Genomic DNA, 12,620 nt, shown 5'->3' with positions numbered 1-12,620 from the left:
GGGATCGGTTGGTGGCAGAGCTTCATCACATTAAAATCACCTGTATTTTGGGTCCTACTAGATAACTTTGCTAGCTAATGCATAAGCTAATAGTAACAGTAATTGAGACATTTAAACAGAGGGTGCATTTACACTGTGTGCACAATTATTAGGCAAGTGAGTATTTTGACCATATTATCATTTTTAGGCATATTTTCTAACTCCAAGCTGGATAAACTTGAATGCTTAATGGATTTAAGCATAGCAGTTGATGTGTATCTGTGTAATGAGGGAGGGTGTGGCCTAAGGAGGTCAACACCCTATATCAAGGTGTGCATAATTATTAGGCAGCTTTTTTCTTTAGGCAAAATGGGCCAAAAAAGAGATTGAACTGACTCTGAAAAGTTAAAAATTACCAAAAGTCTCTCAGAGGGATGCAGAACTCTTGAAATTGCTAAGATATTGGGGCGTGATCACAGAACCATCAAACGTTTTGTTGCAAATAGTCAACAGGGTCGCAAGAAATGTGCTGAGAAAAAAAGACGCAAATTAACTGCCAAGGATTTGAGAAGAATCAAGCATGAAGCTACCAGGATCCCAGAAACCAGATGGATGGGCCCGTGGCTGGATCAGTAACGGGACAGAGCTCCACTTCGAATCAGACGCCAGCAAGGTGGAGGTGGGGTACTGGTATGGGCTAGTATTGTTAAAGATGAGCTGGTTGGACCTTTTCGGGTTGAAGATGGGCTCAAAATCAACTTCCAAGCCTGCTGCCAGTTTTTAGAAGACACTTTCTTTAAGCAGTGGTACAGGAAGAATCTGCATCTTTCAAAAAGACAATGATTTTTATGCAGGACAATGCTCCATCACATGCATCCAAGTACTCTTCTGCATGGCTAGCCAGTAAAGGCATTAAAGATGAAAAACTTATGATGTTGCCCCCTTCCTCACCTGACCTGAACCCAATTGAGAACTTGTGGGCAATTCTTAAATGGGAGATTTACAGTGAAGGAAACCAGTACACCTCTCTGAACAGTGTCTGGGAGGCTGTGGTTGCTGCTGCACAAAAAGTTGATCGTCAACAGATCAAGAAACTGACAGACTCCGTGAATGGAAGGCTTATCACTGTTATTGAAAAGAAGGGTGGCTATACTGGTCACAATTTTTTTTAATTTCTAGAAATGTTCATTGGAAAGCTTTGAGTTGTTTGTTTATAATTCTCACTTGAACAGATGAAAATAAAAAAGTGAGATGGGAAAATGTTTTTCATTTAGCTTCATAATAATTCTGCACCATTATAGTTGCCCAATAAATGTGCACATATAGATATTCTCCTAAGAAAAACAAAACTTCACTTTTACTTTCTTAAACATTCATGTTTGAGGTTTATTGACATTTTGGATTAACCGAGAGCACTGTAGTTGGTCATTAATAAAAATAATCCTCAAAAATAAGACCTGCCTAATAATTGTGCACACAGTGTATACTGAGAGGATATTGTTCATCTTTTATCTACTAGGACTGTGTATATTAATACTATTATGATCAGTGAGTCACTCTTATCTTAAACATTCTGAGAGCCACAGGATATTATTGTGATAATGAGAAGGGTGTGTATGTTTGTGGGCAGACCTGGATCATTACAGGGATTTTATGGACACATGCTCAGGGTCAAACAGGGTCTACATGAAGAAATATGTCAAAATAGTACAAAAGTTGCCTTTTTATCTTAAGGCCCCATTTATAGAGCGTTACAAAAACACTTGTTTTATTTGACAGAAAATAAAGTGTCTCTGTAGTTACTCTATAGTGTCCTCAGGACAAAGGGCCTCTAAACTGCTTCATCTCAGAAACTATTCATTACTTTAGCTTAATGCAAAAATTTGTTTTCAGACTTATGTTGTAAAATAATTTGACACTACTGGATTCAGAGATATGAGACCTGAAATCTAACTGTGTTGTCCAGAATGTGTTTGTAAGCTGTGCAGTTTGGTGACATGTGACATCACATATCTGGAGCAAAATAAAAAAGTAACAATGCATGTCAGACATATTTACACAGTTTATTGGTTATTTGAATTCATTTCTCCAGCTGTGTCTTCATCTTCCTGCCGGCATATTCATGTCACGATTGGCCCCATACTGTCCTGTTCATGTGTTTTGGTTTAGCCCATGTGCGTTTTGTTTTGGTCCAGCACCCTTGTTTCATGACTCCACCCCTGATTGTTTCCACCTGTCCCTCATCAGCCCTGTTGTATTTAAGCCCTTTGTTTGCCTTTTTGTCTGGGCTGGTCTTTCTGTAACGGGGAGCGAGTAGGCGGACGCATATGCGGAGATAAGCAACGTTTATTAAGGGTCCAGGGTCATAGTCGTAACAGTCCAGGGTCATAGAGCCAATACGGATTGATCGGGGGGCATACATGACATAAACCAGAATCGAACATACAAACAAAGACCAATACAACCAACACAGCAGATAACATAGACCAGCCCAGACAAAAGGACAAACAAAGGGCAAATACAACAGGGCTGATGAGGGACAGGTGGAAACAATCAGGTGGAAACAAGGGGGCTAAACCAAAACACAAACACATGGACAGGACTGGGAGGGGCCAATCGTGACAGTTCAGCTCAACCTGTGTGTTGAGATGATCTGGAGCTACAGAACGTTCTGTTATGGACAGAATGAAACAGTGGATGAAATATAGATCTGACCAATGTACAGTTTATACAGACATTTCTAAATGAGCAGAGCTTCTCACCTGCTTACTCAACCACCTCTCCAGATACACAAGTGAGTCTCTGAGCTCAGCCTGCCTGTCTGATAGATACATAGGAAAATTTCTTTAGTGCTCAAACTGTGTCAGTCTGTTTAACTGAAAGCTAAACTGATAATAAAGCAGCTTAATAATTATTTAACATTTCACTTTAAGTATTTTTTTTTTTGAGCCGTTAGATGAACTGCTTACCCATATAGAGCTGAGAAGGGACCAGGAGGTGAGTGTTGAGCACTCTGAGGGATTGATGTCAGGTGCACAGCGGTCAGTACAGTAGTCTTTCCTCTGGTGGGCAGGCTGGGCGACCCCAAGCTCACTGCATCATGATCCTACGAGTCTGAGTGGGGTTTTGGGTCACAGGTTTAAAAGGAAGGGGGTGTGGCAGGTCCAGGGTGATGAGTTTCCTGCCACCAAAGCCAAATCTTCCTCCGTCATTCCTTTGCTGTGCTCTTAGATAAGACGTCAGCATGATCCGGTTCCGGCCCTTTGGGGATGATGGGGACCACAGGCAGTGTCTTAACCCGGCGAATGGTTCTGATGCTCTTGTTGTGTTTGTTGATGTTTCGGGTGTCAGGCTCTCCAAATCCTGATAAAAAACCTCACCCTCTACACCTGCTTTCTCACACAACCAAGAGTAGTTCTTTACCCCATCAGTCCTCTTCTCACTAGAGCTGTTCTCCACTGTTTCTGGTGCATTTCCAGATGTTGGATTCACTGGAACAGACTCAAGAGGACGCGCATATTCTTCACAGGTTCGGCAGAGATTAGCAGGTGCAGTCTGCGATTGGTCCAGCCTTTCTTTGATGTTTTTGGTTTGCTGGTGGGGGGCTGTGGCTTTCTGATAGAAGATTGTTGCTGCTCATATATCTTTTGGACTCCATCACTTCTCTCTTTTCTTGTGTCAGGGGTTCCAAGCAGCCCAAAGACGTGTTTACGGAGGTTCTGAGGTTCTGTGATCCTCCAGGAGGCTCCAGCAATTGTGGACTCTGCATTCACGCACCTGCTCAGGCAGTGCCTTTGACTCTTGGTCACTGAGCTTACTGGCTCGGCATCTACCAGCAAGGGGGTTAGAGGGATGTTCTGGAATGTTCCTCAGTTCAGGAAGGAAGGTCTTCTTTGTAGGGTTTTCACCTCTCCTCATGATGAATGCAAAATAAATACATCAGAAGAAAAATGATTATCTCAAGAATTACTAAATTATACATGCATACGCAAACGTTTAAACACAAACACACCTCGTCAAACTGAATATTAGTTGATATTCTCAGTGAAAGTCAGTTACACATTGTCTACAGACATTCATTGTGCCATTTTTGTACTTTTTTTTTGCCTAAAATTTAACATGAAAAATATCAAATATAAAATCTAAAAAATGCCATAGGCCTGTGCCATTTACACAGGCCACATGCTTTACCTTTTCCCAATAAGTTGTTCATTACAATGTGCAGAAGTATGTTCTCTGTAGATAAAGTTATTTTCACTTAGAAAATCAAGAAAACATGTTACCTGACCAGGGGTGCACAAACTTTTGAATACAGGTTTATGTACAGGTACATATATAGATTTCTCATGTTGGATTCTAATATTTTAAAGGTTTTAACCAATTTGTATGTCTGGAAAAGGCACAGCGTTGAACTGCGACTGTTAACGGTTAGAAAAAACTACGGAGCCGTTTTTCGTTAGGTGATACATGACTCGTCTACAAAGGAGGAATCATTTCCTCTAATACCTTTAACCCGCTGCTATGTTATTACTACACAGACTAGTTCATGTTGTAATATATATTACTCTGAGTAACTCTGAGATTCATTCAGTATTCTTCCCAATACTGTGTACAGTGATCAATGTAGAAACAAATTAGTAAAGTGCAGCAATATTCCAACATCTTTGTTCACATTAAATACCGGCCAACATTCTGATTCTACACATTTCATTCAGAAACTGCTTAATGTCTTTCTAAAGTATTTAATAAAGATATACAACCTACACAAAAAACAAGAACGAAAAGTAAACTAAACTGTTCCAGAGTGATTCTGCTGTTTTAATGACATATGAAACATGACAAAAAGCCTTGTGCACTCAGAGAGAAGTCTCTTTGGAGTCTCTGAGCTCTATGAGTGGAGGCTGGAATAAGAGGATCTCTGTAAAGGTGTGACCTGTAGAGGGAGACAGAGAAGAGGAGAAAATGTGAACTCATGTCTGGCAAGATGTGGCATTTGGTTCCACTGCTGCCATCAGTTAATCATCTCTCTTTAATTCACTCTCTCTTCCTCCATCTGCCACTCTTTTTATCACCCCTCTATGTTCTCACTCATACTATCTGTCTTTACCAATCTCTCATACAATCTGATTCATCAATCTATTCATCTCTCCCTCTTTGCTTTTTGCTTTTTCTTTCTTTTGCTTCCTTGATTTCTGCTCCCCCTCCCCACTCCTTACATTTCCACTGCTCCAGAGGTAGGTCAGTGTTGTCCATGGAATGATCATAGGGTAGCGCCTCTGTCTCCTCCTCTGGCTCTCTGAACTCTGAGAACATTGAGAGCTCCAGAGCTTCAGCAGCACTCACATGCCTGTCAGGGTCCAACACCAGCATCCGTTCCATGGCACTTACCACTGATAGATAGATTGATAGATAGAACTATACTATAAATATTTTCTGTAAATTTTACAGTAAATTACTGGCAGCACAGATGTTACAGATACCAGTATAATACTGTACAGTTACTTTACAGTTTCTAATTTAAATATACATTGTGCTACTGTATTACCTTATTACAGTATAATTACTGCATTGGCTTGCCGTTCACAGCACACCAGACATTATTGTAATTTTACATAATCTAGTCATTTTAAGAGGCTGTTACTTTATACATATTTCCAGGCAAATTAGGCAAAAAAGATATTACGTTACTCAAAACCTACTTTATTCTATTTTAATCAAATCTACAGTGATACATATTTTATCTGGAATCTGATGAAATATTGGATCTGGAATAATAATAATAAAAAAAAAAACATCTGAGACAAAAAAACAAAAACAATGTTTACTGAAAAAAAAACAAGTGCTCAACAATAGCCCACTCACACTATCACTATGGGCAACAGCAACTGAAAATTCCCTCTTTGATTTTCATCCAGGTCTGTCCTGTCCACCCTGGAGCTTGAAAATAATAGACAAGAATACACAATAATAAAAAATCTTTCCTTGCAAATTAAATAGTCCAAATTGTTTCAGTACAACTACATCGCCAGCACTTCTCTTAACCCACATACAGACCTTAATTAAGGTCTATTTAGGACAAAGTATAAATCACTGACCTATAGAAGTGAACAAAAACTTACTGTATAGCTGAAAGCTGTTGCCAACCTTTGTACACAATGCATCTGAAGCATTTACACCTCAGGAGGAGCGCTTATCTAAAAACAGTTTTAGTGACAATGAGCATCATAAACTAAGGAACTTGATCCAAATTTGGTCCTCCAAATTTACTGACTCCTAAAAAAAAAAAACAATCCTGCCAGTATCACTGCCTATACTTTTATATTTCACAGTAAACTCTACTCTGTTGCTTAAGAAGTATTCTTCTTTATTGGTTATGTGCAACAGAGCTAAAACAAAAAGAAAAGAGTAAAAAAATAATAATTGTAGCCTTTAGTTGTGTGAATTTTTCCAAAATTACTGTTCATAAGAAATCATCTTTTGTTATATATTTCTTGTTACTTTGGGCTAAATTGTTGTTTTATATTTATTTTTTCTAAAAAATACTTGATATATTAATACTCTCTTGATTCTTGATGTATTAATACTATGTGTAAGTTCAATGTGTGAGTTTGAACTACAATTCTCTGCTGACATGTGTGCAACTGCCAAAGCTTGCGTTTTCTGTTAATTTTGTCCCTTCACACTTCCCTTACCCCCAGCAGTGCTGGAGGTAAGTTGTGTAGAAAAAGCTCTGTGAATAATCTCATATTTTAGGAACATATATGTACTTCTGAGATGAATTTTTCCGAGCATCATCTGTAACAACAGTCATAGTGCTTATTCGTTTTGGGCAGTTGCAGCAAGCATAATCTTAAAAATGGATTGTGTGTGTGTATGCAGGAACAATAAAGACACAGCAAGAGAGGGAAGCCACTGAGTCAGTCATTTTCTGTGTGCCCGTCGCTTTTTAACGCGAGATCTCCGGTATCACCTACCGTTACATATGCTTCTTTTTATTTACACTTTGCTTTTCTGCGTTTACACTCCTCTTTTTGATTTATGCTCCTCTTTTTCTGCATTTACACTTTTTTTAAATTTACACTCTTCAGTGCTCTCTATGCTCCTCTGTTTTTGCTGTTTTTATTTATGCTCTGCTTTTCTGTGTTTATGCTCCTCTTTCTTTCTGTGAAATTCAGTTTTTAATGCCAATTTATAGGCATGTTGTATACATTTCACATCATCAGCTGGAGCTGACTTCAGCACAAAATGGCTGAATGCTTACAGTAAGAGAAGGTTTGAGTTAAAGTTTATCTCAAATACAGTATATGGCCAAAGTTAGTGTTCAGCGGCTCATCCACAGCACACAAGTTGTGTTTCAATCCTGTGTCCCGGCCCCCTGAGTTAGAAATGGGTCAACACCGAAGCACAAAGAAAGGAGTGCAAACAAAAAGCAGAGTAAATTAAAGAGTATAAATGCAGAAAAACAATGTAAATAAAAAGAAGTGTGAAACAAAAAAGAGGTGACTAAGTAGAAAGATGACCGTAAAAGCACAGGGTAAATAAGAGAGAGTAGTAAATACTCTGGATGTAGCGTAACTATTTAAAGGGAATAAATAAGCAGCAACAGGTACCTCAGATGAAGTCCCACTCAAATGATGTAACTTCTTCATCAGGGAACAAACATGGATTGATGGCCAAAGCCTTTTTTTGAAATAGCGGCATGCTTCTCTTGCTTATTACTTTGCCTCTGCCTGCCTTTGATCCTCTGTCTGGTTTGATTCTGAAGAAATTTCTGGAAAAAAGAAAGAAATAACATACACTGTTATGAACTAAAAATAAAACCAGAGCACCATGGAGCTTACATATCGTCACTGTCCAAAGAAAAACATGTATCTCCATGTTTGTGGATTTTTAGTTTATTACATCATTTGAACACAGCAGCTGTCCTTCACTTTCTGTAAAGATTTCATGATGAATGGACCAATAGAAATGTTTGGAGATACATGTTTTTCTCTAGACAGTGACTATATGCGTATTGCTTATACCAGATATTTGATTGTTTTCAAGGGAGCAGAATAAACAATTCTGCCGGCAGTCTTCTGTTCAATTTTTCAAAATTTTGCTGCAGAAGAATAAACCTGATATTGATTTTTATGGAAATACAGGTGAGGACACCTAGCAAGCCCAGGTGAGCCATTCAGGTAAAACAAAATCCAAATGAATCAAAAACTCACTGCTAACATCTTTTAGTAAGTTTTTGCAACACCAACATGTAAATGCGTTATTATGAGGATTGCACTGTAAAAACTGCAGAACCACTTAAACATCAGCACAGTTTAGTCAAAAGCTCTAATGACTATTCAAGGCTGGGAGGTTGAGGGCTGAATAATTACTGTTATCACCATGACTTGAACTCCTCCCCCCTGTGAAAATAACATCAACTTTCTCAATGAAATAAATAAATATTTTGAAAGGTTTGAGGCACTGAACACCACTCCTGTGGTGAAATCTACTCCTCACCCTGATGAGCAGATACTCTGCCTGGATAAGGCGGCTGTCTGAAGAACCCTGAGGAGAGTAAACACTCGGAAAGCGGCGGGCCCCAACAACATACCCGGACAGGTCCTTAAGGAATGTGCCGATCAGCTGGACGGGGGTTCTCACTGACATCCTCAACACGTCGCTGAAACAGGCTGTCATACCACCATGCCCAAAGACTGCCACAATCATACCGGTGCTCAAACCTATAATCTCCTCCCTCAATGATTACCGCCCTGTAGCATTCACCCCCATCATGATGAACTGTTTCAAGAGGCTGGTAAAGGACTACATTACCTCCAAACTCCCTTCCACATTCAACCTGTACCAGTTTGCTTACAGACCAAATCGCTCCACAGAGGATGCACTTCACCTGAGCTTAGAACACCTGGAAGGAAAGAATACACATGTGCATGCTGTTTCTGGACTTCAGCTCAGCGTTTAACACAATCATCCGACAACATCTGATAGGCAAACTGGCCCAGCTTGGCTTCAGCACCCACCTGTGTAACTGGCTGCTGGACTTTCTAACAAATAGACCTCAGTCTGTGCAGGTGGGCAACAACATCTCTAGTGTCATCTCTCTGAGCACCGGCTCCCATCAGGGCTGCATCCCTGCTGCATCACTGCTGTTCACCCTGATGACCCACGACTGCGGGTCCAGGTCCACCAAGAACCACATCGTGAAGTTTGCAGAAGACACAACAGTAGTGGGCCTAATCCAGGATGACAATGACCTGCACTACAGAGAGGAGGTGAACCATCTGGTTGACCTGGTCCTGAATGTTGAGAAAACCAAAGAGACACAGCAATGGAGATAGTCAGCAAAACCAAGTTGCTGGGGGTACAGATGATGGACACTTTGACCTGGTCCGCCCACACTGAAGCTCTGGTCAAAAGAGCTCAGCAGCGCATGCACTTCCTGAGACGGATGAAAAGAGCATACCTCCCCCCTCCAATTCTCACCAACTTCTACAGAGGCACTGTAGAGAGCATACTGACCAGTTGAATCTGTCTGGGCAGGAGCCTGCAGCGCCTCTGACTGGAAGTCCCTGCAGAGGGCGGTTAGGACAGCAGAGAAAATTATTGGGACTTCACTTCCTCCAGTGCAGGACATTGCGAAACATTGCTGTCTGACCAGAGCTAAGAACGTAAACAGAGACCCCTCCCACCCCCACCATGGACTGTTCTCGCTGCTGGCCTCTGGAAGGAGCTTCCAAAGCAGAACACCGAGGTTCAAAAACAGCTTCTTCCCATATGCCATAAGGTGAACTCTAAACTGGGCAAGTTTGGTGTGTGGCGAGTAGTAAATCTCTTTTTCACTCTCTTGTACACAGTCATGTGTATCATCTTTTTCCTTCTCACTGACTGGCTTATTTTTGTGGCTAATGGCCATGCACTGTGGACCAATGCACAGTTCAATATTAGAATACTTAAATCGGGTTCTATTATTAGCTCTCCACACACAGACCGGCCCACACACAGACTGGCCCACCGGGAATTGTCCCGGGACTCCCTATGGCCAGTCCATCTCTGCCAGCTGTCACAACGTGTCTTGACAGTGTTTATAAGATGTCTTGAGACATTTTCTTCAAATGGTGACGAACACTGAGCTAGAAAACCTTTTTTTTCTTTTTAAAATTTTCACAAATACAAACATTAGTGAACAAAATAAAATAATATTGGTTCTGTGTAACAGCAAAAATAACAATGTTGCCGAGCAGAAACTGAGCAACCTCCTCATCCCTTTACATAGCTTTACATGGCTTTACAGGTCTCTCGATAAAGCTAAAGCTTTATATCTCCCAGCTTCTTATCTCCCAGTGTCTTTTTGGAATTTTCCCGTTCCCAATTAAATGGTGCAGCAGTTGCATTTTGGCTGCAACAATTAGGGAGGAACGGGAAACTTTAAACAAGAAGCTGGTGAACAGGAAGCCAACTCACAGAGATCTCTGTATCGTTGAAACATCTCACCGCTGTTAGCATGGCTCCTTTCTTAATCTTTGTTCTTCACATTTCTTCTTTTTTGGCTGTTTCTCATCCGTCTCTCCAATTAGGTGATGCGTGGAGTCCACTCACACTGAAGCTCTGGTCAAAAGAGCTCAGCAGCACATGCACATAGCCCCCCGACAATGAAATAGCATTCCAATTTATAGAGCCTGGCCTGTGTATGAACACCAGATTATTTTCCAGCATGCACACAGAATGGCCAGCTGGTGGGCCATGAGGGGATATTTACTGAATTTCACAAAAGTGTATTGGATTAAAATTGCTTACTGTGCCTTTCAGGAAATCTTATTAGTAGGCTACTTAAAGGGGAATTCATAATTTAATTGTAGAGAAGCTTACAAACTTGGATGTCTTTACAGTGGTGGTGATAGGAACCAGATGTCAATGTGTCTACAATACTAATATAGGCATTTTATTTTACAATCCAAACTACCAGTGAACCTACACAAGCCTTCTGAGTGTTAGCATGGAATACTGATGGTAAAATAATGGTGAATCTAAAAAAAATGGTTTCTTTGGAGACTAGTTTGCCTCACTCACCATGCATATTCCTCTGTACCATGAATTGTAAAAGGCCACCTTTTCAGAACTAGCATAAAGTGATTTCCTGTTTCAGCTGTCTGGTTCCTATCACCACCACTGTGAAATATTCTGACTCTAAGTTTCTCTAGAACAGAGCATCTCACACCAAACCACTCTGAATGACTCTGTTTACATCTTAACCATTTAATTATGCAGAAATTTAACAAAATAATCAGTGGAACTCTCATATAAATATGGTCATCTGTAAGAAATACAAATCCTAACTTGTTAAAAACTTTGATAGCTGTGAATGCTAGCTTAACATCAAACTTTTAACAGCTCTAGCTGAATTTTTCCAAAGCAAGCCAGTGGTCGTTCATCTAACTTTATGCATTAGCCAAGTACTACGTAAATGCCACTTATGCTAGGCTAAATAACAGAAAACTGACTTTAAAAGCCTATTATACTAACAATTTGACAAAGTACTAATGCAATTTCCGACTGGCCGACTGGCCACAAACATAAACATTACTAATCATTAACTCTTTTCTAAAAATATACATCTTTAACACAATTGAAACAGATCAACTCGCAACAAATACAGAAACATGGACATTATTATCAATAAGTGCTACTAAAATATAGCACCAACACTACTTACAGTTAAGAACAGTTTAATCAACTATTACTGATGCTGAAAACAACTCCAAATAAGTTATGAGCCGGCATTTCCAATGTAGCCCTCGTGTGGCAGCATTTGGAATTGCTTGTCATGATCTTTACAGTAAAGAGAAAAGGGCACATTGTTATTGGCACGTTAATTAGGTAAAGATAGGTACATGAATGAATGGCTTAATCAACTAGTAAGTTAATGAACAAATGTGATAATGAATGAAACTGATAAAGCTGTATGCACCTGTACATTCCAGGTTGAGCTTGTATGCTATTCTCATTATTTCCTTGGAATTTCCATAGCACATCACATCACACTCTTCACATCCCAGTTTTTGATATGACGTTTTACTGTAGTGCATAGTTAACCGTTTATAATATACACTTAGAATTAGAATACAAAGTTTTTATGTTAACTTACACTGAAAGGTTTTTGCTCCTGCCATAAAACTACTTTTTGGCTCTGCAATGTTCCAACAGTGACATTATATAATGCACACTCTGAATAAATGATTAGCAAGTGTGGAAAACATTTTGACTGCCACCAATGTTTGTGTCAAACATCACTATTTTAACTGAAAATTTAGATGACTGCTAAAATTTAAATGAGATTGCTATAAATGGTACAGTAAATACATTATGTAATGTCACTGTTGGAATAAAACCTTACATTTCCAAAAGGCTAAAAGTAAAGCTAAAAGTACACTACCAGTTTTACAACACCCCAATTTTTCCAGTTATTTATTGGAATTCAAGTTGTTCAACTCCAATGAATAGCTTGAAATGGTACAAAGCTAGGTGCTGAACTGCCAGAGGTAAAAAAAACTCAAAACTGAAAAATAATGTACATTTCAGAATTACACAAAAAGGCCTCTTTCAGGGAACATGCAATGGGTTAACAATTTAAAGCTGTTCTGCAG

The 12,620-nt window shown here is 39.6% G+C and overlaps 1 long non-coding RNA gene across 1 annotated transcript; it reads right to left on the bottom strand.

Annotated features, from left to right (window-relative positions):
- Positions 1 to 2,386: 2,386 nt before the first annotated feature.
- On the bottom strand, positions 2,387 to 7,740 carry LOC108435831. The gene is made up of 5 exons (XR_001858471.2): positions 7,590 to 7,740; positions 5,842 to 5,916; positions 2,949 to 5,369; positions 2,742 to 2,800; positions 2,387 to 2,650 (listed from the first exon to the last, which is right to left on the bottom strand). It is a non-coding gene; the product is annotated as an uncharacterized LOC108435831 (long non-coding RNA).
- Between the last annotated feature and the right edge of the window lie 4,880 nt (positions 7,741 to 12,620).

Source organism: Pygocentrus nattereri, chromosome 11, assembly GCF_015220715.1.
Source record: "Pygocentrus nattereri isolate fPygNat1 chromosome 11, fPygNat1.pri, whole genome shotgun sequence".
Lineage (NCBI taxonomy): Eukaryota > Metazoa > Chordata > Actinopteri > Characiformes > Serrasalmidae > Pygocentrus > Pygocentrus nattereri.
The sequence above is the reverse complement of the archived record's forward strand: the minus strand, read 5'-3'. Positions and strand labels throughout refer to the sequence as shown.